Below are 8,982 nucleotides of genomic sequence, written 5' to 3' on the forward strand. Positions count from 1 at the left end.
TTTGTAAAATTGAATTTTTCATCTCAAAAATATATCTAAATTATGACCTATGCTCTCAATTTCAAATGCAGAAATGTAAATCCATGCGTTTATGACCTCAAGGTTAGATTATTGTAATGCTTTATTGGGTGGTTGTTCTGCATGCTTAATAAACAAACTCCAGCTGGTCCAAAATGCAGCAGCTAGAGTTCCAGTAAGTATGACCATATTAGCCTGGTTCTGTCAACACTGCACAGGCTACCTATTAAACATTGTATAGATTTTAAAATCTTGCTTATTACTTATAAAGCCCTGAATGGTTTAGCACCTCAATATTTCACCTGGATCAAGTACGTATCCAGACCAGATGGTGGATCAGCATCTAGAAAGGACCTCTACAGCCCTGAAAGTCATCAGAGACCAGGACAACTAGATGAGCCCCAGATACAGACCAGTCTCAGAAAACCACCAGGACAAGACCACAGGAGCCAGTTGAGTCCTGTGCACAATGTGACTTTTCTGCAGCCTGGAATTGAACTGCTGGTTTCGTCTGGCCAGAGGAGAACTGACCCCCTGACTGAGCCTGGTTTTTCCCAAGGTTTTTTCTCCATTCTGTCACTGATGGAGTTTTGGTTCCTTGCCGCTGTTGCCTCTGGCTTGCTTATTTTGGGACACTTCATTTCCAGCGATATTGTTGACTTGATTACAAATGATTGCAACGATACTATTTAAACTGAACTGAGCTGGATAACGACATCACTGAATTCAATGATGAACTGCCATTAACTGAAAAATGAGTGTTTACTATTGTCATTTTACATTATTGAAACGCTATTTTCCTAATTAATGTTGTTCAGTTGCTTTGACACAATCTGTATTGTTAAAAGTGCTATATAAATAAAGGTGACTTGACTTGATGTTGACTTATCCCTAAAAGCCCCAGTGTTGCCCACCATACTGTGCAAAACTATATAGTCTTGAGATATCTTTGGCTAAATATATCTGACATCAAGGAAAACGATAAAGAACCTCCTTAATGCCCCGGTGTCTCCTCCTGGCCTCTTAAGCAATGCTATAAGTTCGGCTATTGAGAGGTTTCAGGAGGCAAAGAGACAAAGGTTCATCCCCTGTTGTTCCCAGGACAGAATAATTTCTCTGCAGGTCTATCCCATCCATGCTTAAGGTCTATGTGGTAGGCATATCTGCCTTCCAAACACCTATAGGCAATGTGTCTTTGGGAAGACACCAGTTGGTAACACATTTCCATTGTGGGACTTGAAGGAGGAGGCCTGCGGTTCATACTTGCGTCCTGGCCTGGGATCTGCCACGGCTTCAGGGGCGCTACCCCCAGCACACTTCAAACATCTTGGGCTGCATTCTAGTTCATTTTGTTACGCCCTTCCCTCACTAACCTCTCTCCATCTTATTGGCTCGGATGGACGTTATTGATTATGTTGCATGAGTGCCCACTACTGGAGGAACCCTTGTGTGTGTGTGTGTGTGTAGGTATGTTTGAGCTGTTTTAATTTCTCCCATGTTAGTTTATTTTACTTCTTTTGTTGTGGCTGTAGTTGTTGTTGTTCTTTTTTTTTTTTTTTTTTTTTTTTTTTTTCCTTGTGGGGGGGGGGCAGTGTTTTGTGTTGATTTGATACATGCAACTGAAACGTCTGCTTGACCAGGCGTTTTGGACATCTCACTTGTTTCCCCTCTATAATAAACGAGCTGTACTGGCGTGACCTTGCTTTTTGCGTTCCTCTGAATTGAGCTTCATACTTTCATTAGGATTGTGCTGACTATCCTACACACCCTACAAGTCAGGCTAGTGGAGACACAGCAGACACAAGTTTCTCAGATATCGTCGCACTTTAGAATTAATTAATTAATTATTTTTTTTTGTCTCTTGCATTTAAAGCTTTGGAAACAGTGATGCTCATGGCTAGATGGCTGCAGGCTGGCTCATTGATCTGGAAGTATGATTCTAACTTTGGGTGCAAGAGGTCCTGGGTTCGAATCCTGAGAAACTCTTTTGTCTCTTTAGGGTCACAAGCAATCAGGAAGTATTTGGCAAATTGGGCAGAGGCCCAGTCAGTGCCAGGTCATTTAGTTCAGTTGGTTGGAGTGTGTTGCAAATAACACCAAGGTCGTGGGTTCGATCTCTATATGGGCCAGCCTCTTTTGTTCTCAGGGAGCTCAGCTCTGCTCTTTTGTTAAGTGATGGGTGGTCTCAAGTAAATCCCTGCTGGCTAAACGGCTTGCGGTTGTGGCCAAAATAGCTCAGTTGGGAGAACGTTAGACTGAAGATCTAAAGGTCGAGCCTATAAGTGATTTAGTGAGCAACAGTTGCTCCTGTCAAGGTTCCATGGTGTAATGGTTAGCACTCTGGACTTTGAATCCAGCGATCCGAGTTCAAATCTCGGTGGAACCTGCTTTTGCCAGGAATGTGCGCAGGACCCGGTCTTCACAGTGTCAAAGTGCAGTCTGTCTCTTTATGAAAGTGAGTGTAAAGGGCAGGGTCCAGATTGGAAAATGTGGGAATCGATCCTGCTACCTCTCGATTGCGCCTACTGCATCCCACCGATTGAGCCAAATTAAGCCCACATGAACCAGTCACATTTCTATCTGGTGGCTTACTTTTGACCAATCGCTGGCCGCTATTATTGTCATCTTTGCGATAGGTAAGGCTAAGTCTTACTTCATTATTTAATATCATTGAATATCATTATTTGTTTATATATAGTGTGTATTTTTGGAAAATTAAACATGCCAATATAGCTAACTAGCATGTATAGCACACATTTTCTTCAGTACCTGTGAACCTGTAACTTTTCCCATGATAAATACAGAACATCGGTCTTCTGCTAATTAAGCTATATTGCTGTCAACGATGTGTGTATTGTGTGCGAAGAAAAAATTACTTACATTTATTTACTTAATACAGAGCTGGGTAGATTACTTACAAATTGTAATCCATTACTGATTCCAAATTACATGACAAAAATTGTAGTTAGTAACGTAATCCATTACATAAACATTACACATTTTAGGTAATATAATCAGATTACTTTTAGATTATTTTTAGATTACTTTTGACCTAACTTGTTTAGCACACTTATTTAAACAGGATCATTTATAAGAATATAGTAAGAATATATATATTCCATTTGTTGTTATTAACAACATGAAGTGCATTAAACACATGTTTGTGAAGGAACTGCAGAGAGTTTGTGCATTTAATGAAAAACTAATACTTAATAAAAATAAAGTAAATCATTTTAAAATCAATAAAAAAACTTACTAAAAAATTTAATATTTTATATGTATTTTCTATAAATATTTTCTAACCAACATGCAAATGTGATGCTTAAAGGTGCAGTGTGTAAATTCTAGCGGCATCTAGTGGTGAGGTTGCGAATTGCAACCAACGGCTCAGTCCCCTGCTCACACCAGCCTATGGTGGCCGACACAGGTAAAGATGTCGTTGGTAAAGACAGCAGAGAGAAATGAGATTTCTTTACAAAGGTAAATTAAGGAATTATATTTACTTAATTATTCAATAAATCGATGTTATTGCAAATGTTAATGTTAATGTACTTGTTATTCATTGTGTCAGGGACAGTTCTTCCTTACTGTATCTGCGTACATGCTTCATGTTTGTGGGCATCATTACTTTATACTTAATTCATCACACTTCATTTTCCTTACTCCATTCCATCTGATCCTCAATAAAGTGTACACTGTGTTCTTTGCTTCTTAACACTAGTACCATTTTCTTCACTAATTATTAATACTTGTTCAAAATTACTGCTTTGAAGGCTGTTTGTGGGCTGCATTTATGGCATATTATTATCAAATGCAACAGTCATCCTTATGTTGTTTTTGTCACTGTTCACTCAGAGGCCTGTGCTGGTTCATCTCCATCAGTGGAAACACCATCAGCCACCAGCTGAGCTTCCAAGTCACTGGAAAAAAACATCTTTCACCTTTTCAGCATGAGTAGATCCGGAACACACTATTTAAGGCCAACCTATGAACCGGGAAGCCAGAACTAATGTCCCAGTGGAAGCTTTGGTGGTATCCTCCTCAGCCCCCTTTAATTCACACTCAGCCGCCCGCCTCACCCGACCTCTTCTTCTGTTGGCCCCTTTTCTTATGGATGCCGCTTAAGATGTGGTTAATTCCTCTTTAATGTGTTTGCCCAGACTGTGGTAAGCACAGACTAACAGCAGCAGGACTTTACTTTACCGTGCACAAGGTCTTGGATATTGACGGGTGGTATGACCTTGCCACTGAGTAGCTGGAGTGCAAGCGCTGCAAAAAGAAGTATCCTTCCTACTCCAAGGACATCTTAGGACAGCTGGATATGGGCCACCACAGGGAGTTTCCAGATTTGCTGACATACAGGTAATTCATAATGACAATCATTCATTGTTAGATACTTTTATTTGTGATATTATTTTACCAACCAAAGCAATTGCATGATTATACTGTTGCTTGGGGGCAGCTGTGGCTTAATGGTTAGAAAGTTGACTTGTAACACGAAGGTCGCAGGTTTGAGTCTCAGTGCCACCAGGAGTTGTAGGTGGGGGAGTGAATGAATAGTGCTCTCTTCCACCCTCAATACCCATGGCTGAAGTCCCATTGAGCAAGGCACTGAACCCCCAATTGCTCCCTGGCCACTGGAAAAAATAGCTGCCAAATGCTCTGGGTGTGTGTGTGTTCTCTACTCACAGCTGTGTGCACTTGGATGGGTTAAATGCAGAGCACCAATTCTGAGTATGGGTTGCCTTGTCTCTGTTCTGACTGCCACTGAGGGACATGGACTGGACCCCATGGCAGCTGGCCTGATGAAATGCTACTGGGAAGCAGGAGAGACAACCCCAAAAGTGATGTACGTGGACAGAAATTGCTGTAGTCAGCTCGGTCTCGGTTGAAGATCATGTTTTCGGAGTGGCATGAGCTTGTAGTGCGCCTCAACATCAGGCATTTCATGCGGCGATTTGCTGCAGGTGTCACAACAGAGGCTCATCCGCTCTACGAGATCTTCATGGCACATCTGTCCGTGTGCATCCTTCAGTGGGATTGAGGATGTGGCTGCTCTTCTCCATGCAAAGGAGGGTGAGCTGGCAGCAAAGAAGACTTGCCACATCTGAGAAAGAGTTGGCACTGCACTGCCGGAGGAGGACCAGGGGGGTGGAGGAGACCACCAGATTTTTATTCCATTTTATTCCAGGTATTACATGCATATGGATAACATTTTTTTCTGTAAAAATATAAGCAGTGTCACTGCTTCCATTACTTTAAAGTAATGTCACATTAAATATTGATAATATTTAAAAAAAAAAAAAATCTTGAACAAATCAGCATATTAGAATGCTTTCTGAAGGATTATGTGACACTGAAGACTGGAGTGATGATGCTGAAAATTCATCTTTGAAATCACACACAATATTACTGCTTTTGCTGTATTTTGGATCAAAAACTGATGAAATGATGATGAAACAATGATAAAACCAGAGGACACTCATTCAGTGGTAAGCAAGGCACATTATTTGCTTCAAATTAACTGAATACTTCTAAATATATATATATATTTGATGAAGCGCCATTAACATCAGGCCCAAAACATCAGTTTATCCTTCCCACAAAACCAGAAGGACAGTCTTCTCTTCTGCGACCAGGTCGACGGCCCGCTGCTGCCACCAGGGAGTGCCCCATCGCACCTGTTCCCACAGCATCAAGAGTTGTGCAGCCCATTTCAGCACCTGTGTCATTGTTAGGCACACTAGTCCTTAACCCAGACATGACTGTGTCAGTGGTGATTCCATCTTCTGGTGCTTCAACATCCAGTGCAGGCCCAGCTCCACCTGCTCCTGTGTCTGCTGCTCCTGTGTCCCATTACACCCAGATGAACAGGCACCGGCGGGCCCTGGAGACGGAAAGCAGAGTCCACAAGAGGAAGTATGTGCGCGGGGTTACTTTTAACATGCGCAGCAAATGTGGGCAGCCCAAAACTAAAGAGTTTTGACATAGCCAATATGGTAATGCCACATTTTGCTTACATGCCTCAAATTGCAAATCTTTACATGACTGGTTGGCAGAACAGAGCCAGGAAAATAAATGCCTAACTCCAGCTCCTCAGTAAATAATATATTTCCTGTATATATTTTGTATATATTACATGGACCTACTCTTTCATATTGTCCTGTATATATATATTGTGTGTGTGTATATACTGTATACAACAAAACACATATACATATAGAACAAATCGGTACAAGGGTGTCAGTTCGGTACGCATTACAAACATATATATTAGGGCTGTAACAATACACATATTCGTATTGAACCATTCGGTACAAGGGTGTCAGTTCGGTACGCATTACAAACCCAATCATTCGTAGTACTAATCCTAATACATTTGGAAAATAAAAGAGCTTAAAGTGTGTGAAATACAATGTTCTCAGTGCCACTGCACTCAACAAGGCAGCCCAAATGACGTAACAGCCCCCAAAGAAAAACACACTGCTCCAGTCAGGCATAGGCTGGACTAGCTCATTCATTACAATATGGCTAGTAACTAGGACTGGACAATAATTCAATATCAATATATATGGCAATATAATTATTTTCAATAACGATGATATGATTTTAAAAACACATTTCCGAGATTTCGTTATACATTACCAGTGTTTCTAAAATATGCTGGGTTAAATACAACCCAGTGCTGGGTAAAATATGAACAAATCCACCAATAGGCTTGTTTTGACCCAGCAGTTGGGTTACTACCCAGAAGGTTAGGCTAAACATATAACACAACTGTTGGTCGAAGACAACCCAATTGCTGGGTTTGTCCATATTTAACCCAACATTTTAGAGTGTACATTGATTTATTTGTGACGTTTGACTTCGTTGAATAAACATGAGCACTGCATGATTCAAAATCAAAACACAGCGTGGGTGTTTTATATGAATGTAATTTTGAAGAGAACCAACTGTCTTTAGAAAAGTTTGGCATTTTCTTTTTTTTCTGATAAAGTATACAGTATATCATGAGCTCCAAATGCACCTCCCGCTGGCAGAGAATGAGCCCGTCTCCAGAAACATGTTTTTGTTGTTCACTTTGTGTTTTTGTTTTCTGCAGCTACTCTGAGTACTTTTCATATTCTTTATCTTGGCTGAAGCACTTTTGTTTCAATCTTTAAGAGTAATCAGCCTAATGTATGTTATAGTTTAAAGTTAAATATGTTAATATTATTAAGGTAAGCCTGAGTCTTAGATTTACGTATTTTTTAGTGATTTCACATTTTCTGTTTCTATGAAGGTTGAATACAAATAAAAGGTGAACATGAATTTATTTGTGCAGTTTTTTTTTTTTTTAAATGTATTTTTTTTTTCTCTATATTATATAGTTTTATAGGAGGAGGTTTCATAGACTTGCCAATTTCAATTATTTATTTATTTATTTTTTTAGAAGTTTGTAGGTACATACATCTGTTGTGGGCATTCATCTGTTGTGGGCAGTGTTTCTGAGGCTTTTTTTTGCTGTTGTTGTTGTTAATATTATTCCTTACGATATCAGAATTATGGAATTAGACAAAAACAAGGAGATACACACACTCATACGCATCATTTAGGCAGGCATTTCCAACTGATTCAAACAGGGCAAAACAAATCACCGTAACAAATCATCATATAAAAATGGTAAAAATCAAGGAAATTTCTCTGGCATTTCTTTCTTTTAGCTGTTTCAAAAATGTACCGAACGAGATGTCTTTAACTTGGAGTCCGAGCCAAGTCTGAAGTCTTTAACCTGGAGTCTGATTCAAGTCTCGAGTCTTTGGTCATGAGTCCAAGTCGAGTCTCAAGTCATGGCTTGCTAATAATAATAATAAAAAAAAATCTCATTCAGAATCCTCATGTATTGAAATCTTCCTATTTACGAGGCTGTTTTATAGACTATAGGAAAATATATATTCTATGATCTGCTTTTTTTAATGTACATCCAGCTTGTTATTTATAGGCTGTTTTAATCCATTAACATGTTCAAAGACCCTCAGATTTCTACTCCACACTCAATACCCATGACACACACACACACATGCATCCCAAGACCACTAAATGGCCTGCCTTTACTACTATACGGATCCATTCAGAATCGATAAATCTATGACCACTGCATAATCAGCGTTCATTATAAAACTCTCTTGCTTTTAAGCCAAAATTACACGCTGAAATAATAATTTTACTGACATCTGGACGTAAGTTAGACGTAAGGATTAGTGTTGTTTTGAACTTACTGGATCCTTGGACTTTCCAGGAGTTTAATATAAAATGATGTGATTGCAAAAGCCTGCTTCTTTTCCTTTTAAGATATTATTTTCATTATAAAGTACTGATTCAAATTATTAATCAATAACTAATTATTATTCTACTACTCTGCGCGCCTACCCTGACATGCTCTCACGCTCCACACTCCGCTTGCATTCATTCACGTGATTGGTCGAGATGAGAGGTGATCCCGCCTGGTAGTGTGATTTATATAGTGTCCTTTCTGATCATATAGTGTCCTTTCTGATCATATATCATATATAGTGTCCTTTCTGATCACATAATCACCCAGACCCTGACGCTTTTACTCACCTAGACCCAGACGCTTTTAACTCAAAAATTGCAGGTACCCTAAAGGCTAAAATATAGAAGTACTGCATACCGCCCACTTCAAGCACTGCTCATTTTAACATTTGTGTTTATTCAATTTAATAAATCCTTTTGTAGATATTACATAGGCCCACTCTTTCATTTTATATTGTATTATACATATGTGTGTGTGTGTGTGTACTCATGTCTTTTGATCAGATAATTTAAATCTGATAAATCATATCAATCAAAACGTTTTTATTAATTTTATTTAAACATAAACATGTAATGTGTTTTTTTTTTAATATATATATATATATATATATATATATATATATATATATACAACAACATAATAAATATCAG

General features: G+C 39.0%; 1 non-coding gene across 1 annotated transcript; it reads left to right on the forward strand.

Moving 5' to 3' along the window:
• Positions 1-2,332: 2,332 nt before the first annotated feature.
• Positions 2,333-2,404, forward strand: trnaq-uug. Its single transcript has one exon. It is a non-coding gene; the product is annotated as a tRNA-Gln (tRNA).
• Positions 2,405-8,982: the final 6,578 nt, after the last annotated feature.

The sequence above is a fragment of the Cyprinus carpio genome, chromosome B11, assembly GCF_018340385.1.
Source record: "Cyprinus carpio isolate SPL01 chromosome B11, ASM1834038v1, whole genome shotgun sequence".
NCBI lineage: Eukaryota > Metazoa > Chordata > Actinopteri > Cypriniformes > Cyprinidae > Cyprinus > Cyprinus carpio.